Genomic DNA, 19,043 nt, shown 5'->3' on the forward strand with positions numbered 1-19,043 from the left:
TATTACGAATGCAATTCAAGGCCAAAACATGTCGGAGAGGAAACGGGAAAGAAATTGACAACCAAACTCAGAGAACTACGAGATTCCTCGACAAACACTGATGATTTATGCTTTTCACCACCTGGTACGGTAAGAGTGGAAACTGACCTGCTAAAATCAATAAATGATCAATTGGGCGTACATGAACTTGTCAGTAAAGAAATACAGGAGATGAAGGCGAGCCTCAAAATGAGTGACGAAAAAATATGTGACAACGGAGGAAGGAACAAACGAGCTAAAAGGTATGGTCAATACTATTGAAACAGATGTTAAATAACTTTAAAAGGAGAACATGTTTCTGAGAGAAGCCTTACATGGAATACTGACAAGATCCATTCAAGAAAATCTGGTACTTACCGGTATTAAAGAAAATGGCTAAAACACGGCTAGCGGCACTATGAGTACTTAGTCATGCCATTCGGGCTGAGCTCCAGGCCCTGGTCAACGATGTGCTCTGGGACATGCTGAACCAGTTCGTGTTTGTCTATCTTGACGGCATCCTGGTCATTTCCCGGTCTGCTCAAGAACACGTCCTCCACGTCTGACATGTCCTTCAGCGTATCCTGAAGAATCAGCTTTCCGTTAAAGCAGAGAAATAGGAGTTATTTGGATATGTCAACGCTGCCGGACATAGACAGATGGATCCAGACAAGGTAGCTGCAACGTTTCCTGGTGGAACACCCATTCTTAGTCTGGACTGACCACAAGAACCTGGAATATCTCTAGCACTGCCAAGTGCCTCAACTCCTAGGCAGGCTCGTTGGGCCCTGTTATTCACCTGGTTCAATTTCACTCTCTCCGACAACGCTTTTGGTTGCCTTCCATGGTGGCGGATGTTTCCGCATTCGTTGCTGCCTGCATGGTGTGTGCACAAAATATGACTTCTCCAACCACTCCCTGTTCCTCACCGCCCCCGTTGCCATATATCTCTGGGTTTTGTTACTGGGCGTCCCCCAGGTTTTCTAAAGCCACCCATTTTGCACCCTCATTGGGTCGTCGGCCGGCCTGTCCTCTGGTTTCCACTCCCAATCCAACGGTCAGTCAGAACGAGACAATCAAGACCTGGAGACGGCCCTTCGTGGCCTCATCTCTGCCAACCCCACCACCTGGAACCAGCAACTCATGTGGGTGGAATACGCCTGCAACACCCTTCCCTGCTCGGCCACTGATCACCCTTCGAGTGTTCGTTGGGATATCAGCCCCCGCTCTTCCACAAGCAAGAGGAAGAAGTCAGCATACCCTCTGCCCAGATGTTCATCTGTCGCTATCGCCATACCTGGAAGAGAGTCCGGGCCTCTCTTTTGAAGACCACATCCAGGTATTGGCGACAAGCGGATCGCCACTGGACCCCTGCCCCCCGCTATCGGGGGTCACTGTTACATCCTGATCAGTTTCACCTGTCATTGTGCTTGTCTCCACCCCACTCCAGATGTTGCCCATCTTCACCATTATCCCCTGTGTATTTATACCTTTGTTCTCTGTCTGTTGCCAGTTTGTCTTGTCTTGTCAGGTCTTAGCGGCGTGCTATCCCGTCTTCCTGCTATCTCAAGTTTCTGTTTCCTAGTTTCTCCGGTTCTGACCATTCTGCCTGCACTGACCCTGAGCCTGCCTGACTCTGACCCGATTACGAACTTCTGCCTGCCCTGACCCTGAGACTGCCTGCTGTTCTGTACCTTATTGACTATGCCCTGGATTGCGGGCCTCTGCCTGCCTTTGACCTGTCTTTTGCCTGCCCCCTTTTTGGGTCAATAAACATCTGTGATTCTAGCTGTCTGCATCTGGGTCTTATCCTTAGCTCTGATAGAAAGTGAGGTGAAAGAATTCCTTCTTAAAGCGTTTTTTATCCCAGGCGATATTGTCAACAAAATCCAACTCCAACAAAATACTCCATTTTGGACAGAGAGTACAGCAATACTAGCGCCCAAATCGTTGCCAAATTTCTTTATCTTTAAAGATAAAATAATGGTTAAAAGCCTGGGCATAAGACTCGCTGAAACAAAAATAGGAATGAATAATCAGTTCCCTGAGGAAAATTGCAGAACGGTGCCAAGTTCTGTAACCACTCTTCAAGGTGAATAGAATTAAAGGGAAACGTGTAGCTCTCATAGTCGATAAACTGTGCATTAATAGTCAACTGTTCCGAGACACCAAGTCTTCTCCATGGCTGTTCTAAATAATATAAAGATCCCATAGAGTCGTTGAATAATGGAACACCCAATTACCGTCCACGGTAGGGATCGTTGTAAAAATAAAAAGGGAAAACAATCGAAAACAACAATTGATAAAGAAATAAACTACAAACACACTAAACCATTCAAGTTAGGGAATGTTGTAAAATAATTAGTATTTTACATTCTATTTATAGTATTTATAAATAGATAAAAGACAGCATTAGAAGAAAGGCTCATTACTGAAATAATACATCTGCAAATATAAGGAACAGAAGAGTACTGAAACGCCTGAAATTAGGTAGGAATCAACATGGTAGAGATAAAAACACAGCAGACAGAGGACATGGACTGCACAGTATGTGGGTATGTGCGGGTGTATTGTGATGGAAGAGGTGTGTGTTTTTCTGTTTGGAAAAGTGTGGAGTTATGTGAGTGAAAAAGGAAAATGGTTGAAAATGCCAGAGCCCGTGTGTGTCTGTTAGCAGGAGTTTTGACAGAGAGAGCTTTCAATTTTGTGCAGATATGGGATATACATTTCAAAATAAATGACAAACCTAGTTTATTTATTTATTTTCGTATCATGACGGAACGGTCCCCAACTCTGTATCCTAGACACCCACCTGAGTGACCAACACACTAAGGAGATTATTTGTTTTATGGGCCTACTGCTATTAACCTATATGCAGCCAAGATAGAAAGATAAACGTGGTCAGAGACCCACTAAAGCAGCACCGCCCCCTCAAGATTACATTTACATTTACATTTAAGTCATTTAGCAGACGCTCTTATCCAGAGCGACTTACAAATTGGTGCATTCACCTTATGACATCCAGTGGAACAGCCACTTTACAATAGTGCATCTAAATCCCCTCAAGATTCTGAGCCTGCCTGGCAGGGTTGTTCTTCCAAAGCCAAAGTCTCCAGATGGGTGAGCATAATATACAAGGAACTTCTCAGAGCTGCTAATGAGAATCTTGATGACCTTGTGGGAATTTTGGCGCCCACCCAGATAATGGCATAACTGGCAACATTGGCTGCAGTAACCAATGGGGAGGGGGTCACACACTCGGACAATCAGAGAGGGGGAAAATGATTGTGGCCCTGGTGGCACAAAATAATGAAAAGGTCTGACTGCACAGAGATGCTTGGGAAAATGGTCCCAACGGGGGACCAGCGAGTGTGTGTTTCAGGTTAGGGCGGTGCATCTGAGCTCCATCGGCTAGGGCTTGACATTGGTTAATCAAATCTCCCCTCAATTATGCATGCCTTCCCAAAGAGCTACAACTGTATATGCATTCGCACATCAATTCTTCTCTTGAGTTGGGCTCGGGGATGGAACAACTGTTGAACATCTGAGCTTGTGGTTGTTTGAGGGGGAAGGGTGGGGAGTGTGTGTGTGTGTGTGTGTGTGTGTGTGTGTGTGTGTGTGTGTGTGTGTGTGTGTGTGTGTGTGTGTGTGTGTGTGTGTGTGCGTGTGCACGTGTACGTGTGTGCGTGCGCGTGTCTCACGTGTTGCTATGGGTTAATGATGTTAGGGACAATAAAGGATGAATCACAATAATTATTTGCCAAAATAATAATAATAATAATGTCATTTTTGCAAACAATCCTTCATATTTACTGCCTACTTTATTATGCATATTATTAATTCATTATGGAAATAAATTAAGATATGCAAGATTTTTTAATATACAGTATATATATTTTTTAGACAACTGTATACTATACAATCGAGGTGAGGGAGTTGGAAATGCTTAAGGCAGTTCATCTGCTTCTGTTCTGTGGGTGGCACTGGGTGCTCTTTTTAAAGGATGGGTCCCAGTCTCTCAAAGACCCTAGGATACAGGTGGACAGGGGTGGTCTGCCAGTCACTGGGATGCAATCCAACTTGGGGGGGAGGTTTTAGAGGGTGGAGTAGTGGAGTCCAATTGAAGGTTTACTCAGGAGCAAATAACATTGAACAGCTAAATGGACATTCAATCATCATGGTACTTTTTAAATGGAAGGTTTGCAAACATATATGAATTTAGACTTGTAATCTCATTATAATTGTAATGGCTTAGCAGATAATAAGACAAGACCATCAGTATTTACCTGACTAAAAGAGAAGGGATGCAATATCTGTTGTTTACAGGAAATTCACTCAACAATTTTCAATGAAGTTGTGTGGAAAATGGATTGGAGGGGCGAAATATATTTATCCCACGGGAAAAGAAACTCAAAATGGGTGATGATATTAATGAACAATCATTTAGATCCGAATGTGTCAATTGTTCAAACAGATCGCAAGGTAGATGGATCATTTTAAATATGTTATTGGACCATAAACAAATTTGTCTCATTAATCTATATGGTCCAAATAATTATGATCCATGATTCTTTGAAAATATATATCATAATTTATCAAGCCCACAAGCAAATGACTTATTATGGTGGGTGATTATAATACGGTTTTAAATACCTCAATAGACGTTAAAGGAAATCACACTACAAACTATCACCCCTGTGCACCTAAGGAAATCATGAATATCATTGATATATTGGAACTAGTGGATTTATGGAGGCTTAAATATCCTGACCTAGTGAGATACAGTGGGGCAAAAAAGTATTTAGTCAGCCATCAATTGTTCTCCCACTTAAAAAGATGAGAGGCCTGTAATTTTCATCATAGGTACACTTCAACCGTGACAGACATGAGAGAAAAAAATCCAGAAAATCACATTATAGGATTTTTAATGAATTGATTTGCAAATTATGGTGGAAAATAAGTATTTGGTCACCTACAAACAAGCAAGATTTCTGGCTCTCACAGACCTATAACTTCTTCTTTAAGAGGCTCCTCTGTCCTCCACTCGTTACCTGTATTAATGGCACCTGTTTGAACTTGTTATCAGTATAAAAGACACCTGTCCACAACCTCAAACAGTCCCACTCCAAACTCCATTATAGCCAAGACCAAAGAGCTGTCAAAGGACACCAGAAACAAAATTGTAGACCTGCACCAGAATCTGAATCTGCAATAGGTAAGCAGCTTGTTTTGAAGAAATCAACTGTGGGAGCAATTATTAGGAAATGGAAGACATACAAGACCACTGATAATCTCCCTCGATCTGGGGCTCCACGCAAGATCTCACCCGTGGGGTCAAAATGATCACAAGAATGGTGAGCAAAAATCCCAGAACCACATGGGGGGGACCTAGTGAATGACCTGCAGAGAGCTGGGACCAAAGTAACAAAGCCTATCATCAGTAACACACTACGCCGCCAGGGACTCAAATCCTGCAGTGCCAGACGTGTCCCCCTGCTTAAGCCAGTACATGTCCAGGCCCGTCTGAAGTTTGCTAGAGAGCATTTGGATGATCCAGAAGAAGATTGGGAAAATGTCATATGGTCAGATGAAACCAAAATATAACTTTTTGGTAAAAACTCGTCGTGTTTGGAGGACAAAGAATGCTGAGTTGCATCCAAAGAACACCATACCTATTGTGAAGCATGGGGGTGGAAACATCATGCTTTGGGGCAATTTTTCTGCAAAGGGACCAGGACGGCTGATCCTTGTAAAGGAAAGAATGAATGGGGCCATGTATCGTGAGATTTTGAGTGAAAACCTCCTTCCATCAGCAAGGGCATTGAAGATGAAACATGGCTGGGTCTTTCAGCATGACAATGATCCCAAACACACCGCCCGGGCAATGAAGGTGTGTCTTATATGGGCAGAAAGCTTAAATTATTGTTAATCTAACTGCACAGTCTAATTTATAGTGGCTATTACAGTGAAAAAATACCATGCTATTGTTTGAGAAGAGTGCACAACAACAAAAAACATTCATCACGGCAACTGGTCTTATACATTCACCTCTGAAGGTAAATACTGTACTTACATTCAGTAATCTTGCTCTGATTTATCATCTTGAGGGTCCCAGAGATAAAATGTAGCAAAGTTTTGTTTGATAAAATAAATGTTTAAATTAAAATGTAGGAACTGTGCCCTTTGTATTATCTTTTTACCAGGTCTAATGTGTTATATTCTCCTACATTAACTTCACATTTACTCAAACTTCAAAGTGTTTCCTTTCAAATGGTATCAAGAATATGCATATCCTTGCTTCAGGTCCTGAGCTACAGGCAGTTAGATTTGGGTATGTCATTTTAGGAGGAAATTGGGAAAAAAAGGGTACGAGCCTTAAGAGGTTTTTAAAGTAATGATGGACTGTCGTTTCTTTTTGCTGATTTGAGCTGTTCTTGCCATAATATGGACTTGGTCTTTTACCAAATAGGGCTATTTTCTGTATACCCCCCTACCTTGTCACAACACAACTAATTGGCTCAAACGCATCAAAAAGGAAAGAAATTCACAAATTAACTTTTAACAAGACACACCTGTTAATTGACATGCATTCCAGCTGATTACCGCATGAAGTTGGTTGAGAGAATGCCAAGAGCGTGCAAAGCTGTTATCAATTCAAAGGGTGGCTACTTTAAAAAAATCTCAAATATAAAATCTATTTTGATTTGTATAACACTTTTTTGGTTACTACATGATTCCATATGTGTTATTTTATAGTTTTGATGTCTTTACTTCATTTTCTGCAATGTATAAATAGTCAAAATAAAGAAAAACCCTTGAATGAGTTGGTGTCCAAACTTTTCACGGGTACTGTATTTCTTTATATTCCTTTGGAAGTTAGGTAAGATGATAATTTGGCCGATATTAACTGAGGGTGGTTGACATTGATTACCGACTGGGGCACGCCCAGCAGGAGATGGAGAGTGACTGAACCTGTGAGGGCAACCTCAGGTTACTTATAGGTTAGTTAGAGTGTAGCTAGGTCATACAGTATACTGTGACTAAGAAGTCTTGGTTGTGAAGGATTGCGCAACATTGCACAGCTCTACACACATACACATTTGAAGAGGATCCCTGGGCTTTGATGGCCAGTAAAAGGGTTGCAGGGGGTTGGAGCTGATCGAGCATGGTGCACAAAGACTACTATCTCACAGGAAATCTTCCCCACCATAAACAATCACATACAGTAAGTGCTACCATACTAAATTGCATTGCTTGCCATAAATAGTATAATAGTATATAGGGATGTTGGGATTACTGCATGAGCCACCCCATTATGAAAGCTCATACTTCACATGGGAGTCCAGTTCAGGTGTCACATGGCCTGGCCAGCCATGGTAGGTGGCAAAATAGTTACATATGAGGACAATGTCATTTCCAGACAGCATTTTGGCTGTGGAATGACCTTCTGGCACGAGGCAGTCCAGTTCAATGGTGTCTCTGTCTCTAGTAACTGCCTGCGGGGAGAACTGAGGTGGAGTGGGCCTATCAAGGATAGTTCTGGTAGATTCAGGGTGGCATTGACATTGGAGAGGTACATTACCTATGACATGCGAAGGACCAATAAGTTGATGGCCTTTCTTGTCAATAAGTGTCAAGTTGTGTTGGTTCATTGTACCACAGTGGGAGCAAGTTGTAGAGCTAGGGAGAGGGTGTCAGAGTCCAGGGTTGGATTCTCTTTCCTTTCGTTGGAGCCTCTCAGTTGCCTCAATGATCCGAAGAGGCTTGTGACTTGGAATACGTAGGATTGCCATGTCAGGCAGTCTGCTGCCTTTATATATATCCAGACAAAGGTGTTTGATTGTACAGTGCTTTCGGAAAGTATTCAGACCCCTTGACTTTTTCCACATTTTGCTAGGCCGTAACAACGGCCTTATTCTAAAATTGATTAAAAACAATTTTCCGGCCTCCCGGGTGGCGCAGTGGTTAAGGGCGCTGTACTGCAACGCCAGCTGTGCCATCAGAGACTGTGGGTTTGCGCCCAGGCTCTGTCGTAACCGTCCGCGACTGGGAGGTCCGTGGGGCGACGCACAATTGGCCTAGCGTCGCCTGGGTTAGGGAGGGGTTGGCCGGTAGGGATGTCCTTGTCTCATCGCGCACCAGCGACTCCTGTGGTGGGCCAGGTGCACGGTTGCCAGGTGCACGGTGTTTCCTCCGACACATTGGTGCGGCTGGCTTCCGGGTTGGATGCGCGCTGTGTTAAGAAGCAGTGCGGCTTGGTTGGGTTGTGTATCGGAGGACGCATGACTTTCAACCTTCGTCTCCCCCGAGCCCGTACGGGAGTTTTAGCGATGAGACAAGATAGTAGCTGCTAAAACAATTGGATACCACGAAATTGGGGAGAAAACGGGGTAAAAATTCAACAACAAAAAAACTAAACAAAAAAATCCATCATCAATCTACACACTATACCCCATAATGACAAAGCCCAAACTGTTTTTTAGGAACGTTTGCTAATTTTTTACAATTAAAAAACTGATATCACATTTCTACATTAGTATTCAGACCCTTTACTCAGTACTTGTTGAACCTTTGGCAACGCTTACAGCATTGAGTCTTCTTGGGTAGGATGCTACAAGCTTGGCACACTTGTATTTGGGCAGTTTTTTCCATCATTCTCTGCAGATCCTCTCAAGCTGTGTCAGGTTAGATGGGGAGGGTCGCTGCACAAGTATTTTCAGGTCTCTCCAGAGACGTTCAATCGGGTTCAAGTCTGGCTGGGCTGCTCAAGGACATTCAGAGACTTATCCCGAAGCCACTATTGCATTGTCTTTGGATATGTGCTTAGGGTCGTTACCCTGTTGGATGGTGAACCTTCACCCCAGTCTGAGGTCCTGAGCCCTCTGGACAGGTTTTCTTCAAGGATCTCTCTGTACTTTGCTCCGTTCATCTTTGCCTCGATCCTGACAAGTCTCCCTGCTGCTGAATAACCTCCCCACAGCATGATGCTGCCACCACCTTGCTTCACCTTAGGGATGGTGCCAGGTTTCCAATAGACGTGAACCTTGGCATTCAGGCAAAAGAGTTAAATCTTGGTTTCATCAGACCAGATAATCTTTATTCTCATGGTCTGAAAGTTTTTAGGTGCCTTTTGGCAAACTCCAAGTTGGTTGTCATGCCTTTTACTGAGGAGTGACTTCCATCTGGGTACCATAAAGGCCTGATTGGTGGAGTGCTGCAGAGATGGTTGTCCTTCTGGAAGGTTCTCCCATCTCCACAGAGGAACTCTGTCAGAGTGACCATCGGGTTCTTGGTCACCATCCTGACCAAGGCCCTTCTCCCCCAATTGCTCAGTTTGGCCGGGCGGCCAGCTCTATGAAGTGTCTTGGTGGTTCCAAACTTCTTCCATTTAAGAAGGATGGAGGCCATTGTTTTCCCGGGGATCTTCAACGCTGCAGACATTTTTTTTGGTAACCTTCCCCAGATCTGTGCCTCGACACAATCCTGTCTCGAAGCTCTATGGACAATTCCTTCGACCTCATGGCTTGGTTTTTGCTCTGACACGCAGTGTCAACTGTGGGACCTTATATAGAGAGTTGTGTGCCTTTCCAAATCATTTTACCACAGGTGGGCTCCAATCAAGTTGTAGAAACATTTCAAGGATGATAAATGGAAACAGGATGCACCTGAGCTCAATTTCGAGTCTCATAGCAATGGGTCTAGCAATATCAGAGCATGCAATATTGGGTTACATAAGCTTATGTGGCCCACACCCCCTCCAGCCAAACATTATTCTACACTTCGAGTTAAGGGGGTGTGTCACAAAATAAATGTAACCACTTTCGCATTAAAATATTTGCTTATATGGGAGACCTTAAAAATATGGAAAAGCATGCTTGTGTTTTTTATACCTATCTCAAAAACTAAAGCCCTTTGTGAGGATTGGCCACTAGCCTATAAGACTGTAGGTGTAAATCAGATTGAGCTTCTGAATGTGCAGAGTAGATTATGACAAGGACATTGGAAATGCATTGTGGGGAGCGTGTGAACAGCATTTAATTTAAAAGTATTGTGAAAGTGGATTTGCAACGTTGTTTTTATTTTTATGGTGGGTTGAAGACAGTGGAGGCTGCTGAGGGGAGGACGACTCATAATAACGTCTGGAACATTGTCTCCAACCATTACCACGAGCCTGTTCTACCCAATTAAGGTGCCACGAACCTCCTGTGGTTGAAGATGACACACTTGTATTCCCATTTCCCCTCTCCTCAGCACTTCTAGAAATGGTGTCTCAGCTCAGTTTTCTGCCGAGCTAGACCTTTATGCACACAAAGTGTGACATGATTACCATTCTTGGCTGGGAATAACAGTGCGCCGTATAATGCCCTAATTTCACGAAACCTGACAGTTATTTACTTGTAAATAACTGCTTGTAACCTCTTGAGACAGGAGATGACAAATACGATGACTAACAACACACAGCTAAGCAAACAATTGTATTACGCCAGCCATTCTGCGAATAAACGGTTGAACATTCCTCTTTTGCAAATCTGTAAATGTATGTGTTATAGTGTTTACAGCTGAATGAGCTGAAAACATTTCCCAACAGGCTTAGTGTTGCTGTGGATATAACTACCTTGTAGTACTGCCACTGCCTTAGGGGAGGAGAGAGGAGAGCGGTGAATCATGCCCTTTCCAAGAAGACAGGATGTGATGTGTTATGAATATCTATGTAGCATGAGGCCTGCCCTACTGTGTGGGTTTAACATAATCTCACCTCTAATTGAAAATAGTACAATGTGTGGCTCTCTTTTGTTATGACAGGTGAAATCAGGCTCTTGTTGAGCCCCGTCTCCCCTCCCGCATTACTGAGTGTGGGAGTCCCGGGTACATGAACGAATCCCAGGCAGATCATTTTGGTGAAATTTGTTCACTGTGTGACCTTCTAATTGCTTCAGCTACACTGTAGAGATACTGTACAGTTGATACTGTACATAAGAGATATTGTGTGTCACTGAAAACACTTCTCCAGGCTGTTTACTATGAATACGAGTGGCTTGTATTGATGTTTCTGCCAATTTGCATTCTGCAAATGAAAATAATATTTTTGATTCTGTAGATGTGAGCGGGAACTGATGCTCTGTTTATTAACCTGTCGCAAATGTGTGCCAAGGGTAATTTTTCACACGTAGAATATTAACTTTTTTTTGTGACTGAACTTTGTTTTTCAACCTCATTTAATCCTGTCTGTGCCCATCCAGCGTTGCCAATCCTCATCAGAGTCCTCATCAGAGATCATGCTGTCTAGGAAACACTTCATGTCTATCAATGGGGAGAGATTTATATTGCATTCTTTCCAACTGGCATAATATGCCAAATGCATATAGTACAGTTAAATCATCAGATACTATTTTTAACATTAATCTAATTTTGGCAAATCATCCCTGGCAATGTTGATGTGGAGAGGATGTAATGTATTTCACAAGGATTTCCAAAATGTGCATTAGATCTCAGAAAGGATAACTTACTGACATTGTCAGATACAGATGTAGGATTTTAATTTGACCCGTATTGCCACAGGAATATAATCCTGAGGCAACAGGATTCTAAAATGTTGTCCATAATGTTGCTTGATCGGTGTTTAGGCTATTAGCTGGCCAAAATTATACTACATTAACATTTAAATAATGTTAACTGTGTGTAATTGCGGGTTTTCAGTGAATTTATATAAATCATGAATCTCATCTCCATTTCCTGTGGTGCAGGAAAATCCTCAGCAATAAATTAGATCCTACATCTGTATGATGGTCATCTACCACACCCATCATTTGCAGGTTACCATCATAGAAATTGCCTGGTCAAGCATACTGACCGCTGCACTTTCGTTTCACTTCAGGCTGGTCTCACAAGGATATCATAAAATAGCATCATGTCCTTGGTAGAGGAGCACATCATGGGAAATTAACATTGCAGACATCACCATTCACTAGGGGTCCTCGTCCATCCCCCATTCTTGTTCTCGTGCATAGATAGGACCCAGATACTGTATCTAGTGAACCAGAAGCCACCTGGAGCCACCTGGTGAGAATGTGCCCTGGAATCTGGGACACCTCAGCTGCTGACTCTTTTATCTCACCAGGACAAAACCATTAGAAAATCACCAATTCAGCCATTCTCTGTGCATTAGATAAGATGATTATAACCACTTGACGGATGATGGCAGTCATTGCAAATGAAGTCCCTCTCAGCTTTTACTGCTGGATTCTCATCACATCTGCTACTGCGGCAGGGAGAGGGATCAGAGAGAGGCAGGCTTTGGGGAGTGACTGAGTGAATGAGACATAGCCCTTGTTGATGTGTACACAGTACCTCATTGGGTGATTAGGTAACCTGCAGTTCACTGTGTTTCTTATTTAGACCATGTGTAAAGTGGCACATTCGACTGTGTCTATGATATATCCCTTCCCAGAATGATGAGAGACTATCAGTTCTGGAGATAAACAATTACACAGTGAAAAGCCCAGTCTGTAATATTATACTTTGTTTCTTTATCTTCTCATCTTGTCAATTATTAATGAACTCGCTTAGTGTATTATTAGACTGATATCCAGTGCCTTTAGTGAGAGTCTTTCAGGGTCAAGTAAAACATTATTAAATTGGCCAGTGCTCTGGCAAACATCACTGCATGTGTTTGGCCTATATTCCAGACACCAGATGGGAAATACATTTGAGTCTGCAACAAAGTGGGACCTTTTGAGCTCATTAATATTCCATAGGCCCATGTTTTTTTTTAGCAAGGTGCAAGTGCTCAATTTATAAGATGTAAGATAAAGAGGTATAAATACATTGAATTAAAACACAACCTGAACCATAACATCTAATCAATCTAAACCTAACAAACCTAACCCCAGCATCTAATCAACCGAAACCTAACAAACCTAACCCCAGCATCTAATCAACCTAAACCTAACAAACCCAACCCCAGCATCTAATCAACCTAAACCTAACAAACCCAACCCCAGCATCTAATCAACCTAAACCTAACAAACCCAACCCCAGCATCTAATCAACCCTAAACCTAACAAACCCAAACCCAACCCCAGCATCTAATCAACCTAAACCTAACAAACCCAACCCCAGCATCTAATCAACCTAAACCTAACAAACCCAACCCCAGCATCTAATCAACCTAAACCTAACCCCAGCATCTAATCAACCTAAACCTAACAAACCCAACCCCAGCATCTAATCAACCTAAACCTAACAAACCCAACCCCAGCATCTAATCAACCTAAACCTAACAAACCCAACCCCAGCATCTAATCAATCTAAACCTAACAAACCCAACCCCAGCATCTAATCAACCTAAACCTAACAAACCTAACCCCAGCATCTAATCAACCTTAACCTAACAAACCTAACCCCAGCATCTAATCAGCCTAACCCTAACAAACCCAACCCCAGCATCTAATCAACCTAACCCTAAAAACCCAACCCCAGCCTCTAATAAACCTAACCCTAACAAACCCAACCCCAGCATCTAATCAACCTAACCCTAACAAACCCAACCCCAGCATCTAATCAACCTAAACCTAACAAACCTAACCCCAGCATCCAATCAGCCTAACCCTAACAAACCCAACCCCAGCATCTAATCAACCTAACCCTAACAAACCCAACCCCAGCATCTAATCAACCTAACCCTAACAAACCCAACCCCAGCATCTAATCAACCTAACCCAAACCCAACCCAGCATCTAATCAAAAACCCAAACCCAACCCCAGCATCTAATCAACCTAAACCTAACAAACCTAACCCCAGCATCTAATCAACCTAAACCTAACAAACCTAACCCCAGCATCTAATCAGCCTAACCCTAACAAACCCAACCCCAGCATCTAATCAACCTAACCCTAACAAACCCAACCCCAGCATCTAATCAACCTAACCCTAACAAACCCAACCCCAGCATCTAATCAACCTAAACCTAACAAACCTAACCCCAGCATCCAATCAGCCTAACCCTAACAAACCCAACCCCAGCATCTAATCAACCTAACCCTAACAAACCCAACCCCAGCATCTAATCAACCTAACCCTAACAAACCCAACCCCAGCATCTAATCAACCTAACCCTAACAAACCCAACCCCAGCATCTAATCAACCTAATCCTAACAAACCCAACCCCAGCATCTAATCAACCTAAACCTAACAAACCCAACCCCAGCATCTAATCAACCTAACCCTAACAAACCCAACCCCAGCATCTAATCAACCTAACCCTAACAAACCCAACCCCAGCATCTAATCAACCTAACCCTAACAAACCTAACCCCAGCATCTAATCAACCTAACCCTAACAAACCCAACCCCAGCATCTAATCAACCTAACCCTAACAAACCCAACCCCAGCATCTAATCAACCTAACCCTAACAAACCTAACCCCAGCATCTAATCAGCCTAACCCTAACAAACCCAACCCCAGCATCTAATCAACCTAAACCTAACAAACCTAACCCCAGCATCCAATCAGCCTAACCCTAACAAACCTAACCCCAGCATCTAATCAACCTTCCAATCTTCCCTCTTCCCATATTGTATTTAGAATGTCCTGTAGGAGCCCTAGGCACACCTTGTAGTTGTGACATAAGACCTCGTGTCCTGTACTCAAGGTACAACATGGGCAAAGATTTATTAGCAGTGGAGGGGGCAGAGAGGGTAAACAAGCTACATTTGCTCTGCCACACACAGCAACAAGCCCCAGAGAAACACACTGAAAATGACTTGCTGAAAATATAGTAGATCATACTGTAGGTCTGTTTTGGATACAAGGCATTATGCAGAGCTAATCATAGGATTATTTCCTGGAGATATTTCCTTATGTGGATTGAGTCTACTGTACATACTGTATACTGAATGTTGTCAGCCATAAAGCTCTGGGTTATTGTTCTCGCAAACAAACATAAACATATCAATGGGAAGTCAAGACAGATTATAATTATTTGTTGCCTATTTTGACTTTAATGAGATAAGAGTTTATCTGCTGTTGCACTCTCCCTCTGGTGTGGATTTTGGGAACAAACGGCACAAGAGGCTCCGTCAATGACAGTCAGAAGAGCATTGTCACCAGGATTATGTAACCCTGTAGAAATAGAATGACAGTCAGAAGAGCATTGTCACCAGGATTATGTAACCCTGTAGAAATAGAATGACAGTCAGAAGAGCATTGTCACCAGGATTATGTAACCCTGTAGAAATAGAATGACAGTCAGAAGAGCATTGTCACCAGGATTATGGAACCCTGTAGAAATAGAATGACAGTCTAGTCCTAATGACGGGACCTTCCAAACAAAAAAACCTCTCGGAGCGTCATGACGTGGTGGTGTGGCAACGGCAGCGCATCTCTTGCTCTTTTGTCTGTGTCCAAGGCCGCCCACCAGGTGAGTCAGAGAGAAGAAAACAAAGAGAGTCAGGAAGTAAATAAACATCTTGGAGAGATAAGGAAAATTCCTGTGACCAAGGCTTCATAGCTCATTCCATACATGTTTTAAATGAGGGTACTTTGGCCTGAAAACATTTGGAAAATGATTTTCACCTTGCCCCAATGGGTACACTCACGGCACTTTGGCTGTTAAACACACGGCTGCCAGTCCTGACTTGAATGGGAACTGCCATTTTACAGTATGGATTATGTTTCTATGGTTGTCTGCGGCTGTCAGTTGGCCTTTCACACCAATTTCCAATTAGAATCACGAGAAAAACGTGGTCCTACCGTTTGGAAAGCAAATGCTTTCTGTCTGTCTGCTTTCTGTCTGTGGAAGCCCCAAACAAAATTCTCACAACTTTTGAGTGATTCTGAGCGAACAACACTGTTTTTCTAAGTAGCTTATCTTGAGATATTTGCCATCACTGGTGAATAGCCTATACTTCATCTTCTTCATTGCATTACATTACATTAAATGTAATGTAAATGTTCATTGGGTGAGTCAGTGTCACTGGAAAGTTTATTTTGTAGCCTACTGTATCCTACACTATATATACAGTGCATTCTGAAAGTATTCAGACCCCTTCACTTTCTCCACATTTTGTTACGTTACAGCCTGAATATTAAATTGATTAAATCGTTTTTTCTCCTCCTCAATCTACTCACATTACCTGATAATGACAAAGCAAAAAAATAAAAAGGCCACATTTATAAACAAATAAAATTTTAAAAAGGAAATATTTCATTTACATAAGTATTTATACCCTTTACTCAGTACTTTGTTGAAGCACCTTTGGCAGCGATTACAGCCTTGAGTCTTCTTGGGTATGACGCTACAAGCTTGGCACACCTGTATTTGGGGAGTTTCTCTCATTCTTTTCTGCAGATTCTCTCAAGCTCTGTCAGGTTGGATGGGGAGCATCGCTGCAAAACTATTTTCAGGTCTCTCCAGAGATGTCCGATCTGGTTCAAGTCTGGGCTCTGGCTGGGCCACTCAAGGACATTGAGACTTGTCCCGTAACTACCCGTACATTGTCTTGGCTGTGTGCTTAGGGTCGCTTTCCTGTTGGAAGGTGAAATTTCGCTCCAGCCTGAGGTCCTGAGTGCTCTGGAGCAGGTTTTCATCAAGGATCTTTCTCTACTTTGCTCAGTTAATCTTTCAAGTGTTGTAAGATTTATAGTCATGACTGCATCACAATGTAAATTAAGGTTGTGTTTGTTTAAATGTATTGAATTTGAAATACAGAAATATCTATTTTACGTACGTATTCACACCTGTGAGTCGATACATGTTAGAATCACCTTGAATCAACACGTTAGAATCATGATTACAGCCTGTCAGGACAGTGTCCATTATGAGGATATCACATTATATCAAACACTAGGATAGAAGCTAGCTAAATATTGTGTTGATAGCAGATTAAATAGATTTTTATTTCTCACCGATCTACACAGAATACCCCATAATGACATGATTTGAGAAATGTTTGAAAATGTATTTTAAAAAATTATAATAAACAAATATCTATATTATATTTCCTCACGCTTCGGCAGCTGAGTTAGGAAGGACGCCTAGTATCATTGTAGTGACTGAGTGTATTGATACACCATTCAAAGTGTATTTTTTACCCATCTATATATAGGTGCCGTTCTTTGCGAGAAATTGGAAAACCTACCTGGTCTTTGTGGTTGAATCTGTGTTTGAAATTTACTGCTCGACTGAGGGACCTTAGATCATTGTATGAGCGGGGTACAGAGATGAGGGAGTCTTTCAAAAATCATGTTAAACACTATTATTGCACACAGATTGAGTCCATGCAATGTATTATGTGACTTTGTTTTTTACTCCTGGACTTATTTAGGCTTGCCATAACAAAGGGGTTGAGTACTTATTGACTCAATGCATTTCAGCTTTTCATTTTTAATAGATTTCTACATTTCTACAAACAAAATCTCTGACATTATGAGGCATTTTCTGTAGGCCAGTGACACAGCATCTCAGTTTAATCCATTTTAAATTCAAGCTGTAACACAACAACATTTCAGTGACTTAAAAACCTCAAACCAACTATAATTTGTAAAACTTCATATACAAATATTTAAAGCATTTAAATGAGCAAAATAAAAGATGTGCAACATGAAAATATTGTCTAATTTCAATTGTGTCATTTATTAACGGTCCCTAACTAGCCCTGGAAATAGGATATCCAAAGTCAAACCAATTTTGCCATGGTCGCACACCAGACGGCTAAAGCTAATAAGCTAAATAATTTGTCCTACTCTTCCCACCTGCAAAGAGACACAAGAGACACCCACAACAAACCACACCCCAAAATCAACTCACATTTGAATTCAGTCATGGCCGCTAGCATTTCTTAATGAACCAAATCTAAAATTATACCAAATCAGGAAGTGCAGTCACCCTTTAATTTAATTTGAGAAAAATCATCCCTATTGTTCTCTGCAAAATGTTTCATGTTGATTGCGTGAATCTGAAACTTGCATCGAATTAATTATGTTGTTAGATGTTTAAATGATCACTTTTCCTATCTTTATTTCAGCAAAATAAAAGGCATTTCGGTGTCAATCATGAGGTAAATGGAGGATTCTAGATGCAAATAACTTGTTGTAGTATAAACATTGCAATTGAGGGCTTCCATCATTTAAAAGTAGTCAACTGGGTGGGGTTTCCTATGAGTCAGGTGATCAGCTAATGATCAAAGAGCATTGTCTTCTTTAAATTAATTTGCTGAAGGTTTGTAAACCAAAGTAATATCCAGGAGCCAATACCAAGATTAATGTTTTACCTTTTTTTAACTAGTTAAGAACACATTATTATTTACAATGGTGGCCTAGCTCGGCCAAACCCTAACCAGGACAACGCTGAGCCAATTGTGCACAGGCCTATGGGACTCCCAATCACAGCGGGTTGTGATACAGCCAGGAATCGAACCAGAGTCTCTAGTGATGCCTCTAGCACTGAGATGCACTGCCTTAGACCCCAGCGCCACTCGGGAGACCAAACTATATTTTTATAACAGGACAGGTCCGAAGATCCAGACCCAGTGAGTTGAGACAATGACAAGTTAAATACAGAATTTCTTCAATTGTAAGACACTCAAGTAGAGTAAACTTGAGTACAGTACATTAGAACACAATACAGAACACAAAACTCTCATATGCAGATAACATTATGCTGGCTGGGTAGCATACAGCTTTTTAGCAAATGGTTGAAAAATGCCCAATTCACAAAAGATATTGTGTCAAATCCAGTTCTCTTCAGATCCGCTTCCATGCATTCGTGAGGGTATTTACATGTCCTGTTTGAAATGTATAAAACCTGTCCATGCAGCATGCCTAGGTCTTTATGAAACGGGTACATTACAGTAGAGTACATTTGAGTACAGTAGAGCAGGGTACATTAAACATCAATGTTTTGGCCCAATGGATGTAAGTGTTTGGGCTTTTGGAGGGTTGGCTATAAAATCTCAATACTCCAATTTTTTTCCTGAAGTGTGTACTTGTCCACTACACACACGGTGGTCCTCTGTAGCTCAAA

Source organism: Oncorhynchus keta, chromosome 12 (genome assembly GCF_023373465.1).
Source record: "Oncorhynchus keta strain PuntledgeMale-10-30-2019 chromosome 12, Oket_V2, whole genome shotgun sequence".
Taxonomy (NCBI): domain Eukaryota; kingdom Metazoa; phylum Chordata; class Actinopteri; order Salmoniformes; family Salmonidae; genus Oncorhynchus; species Oncorhynchus keta.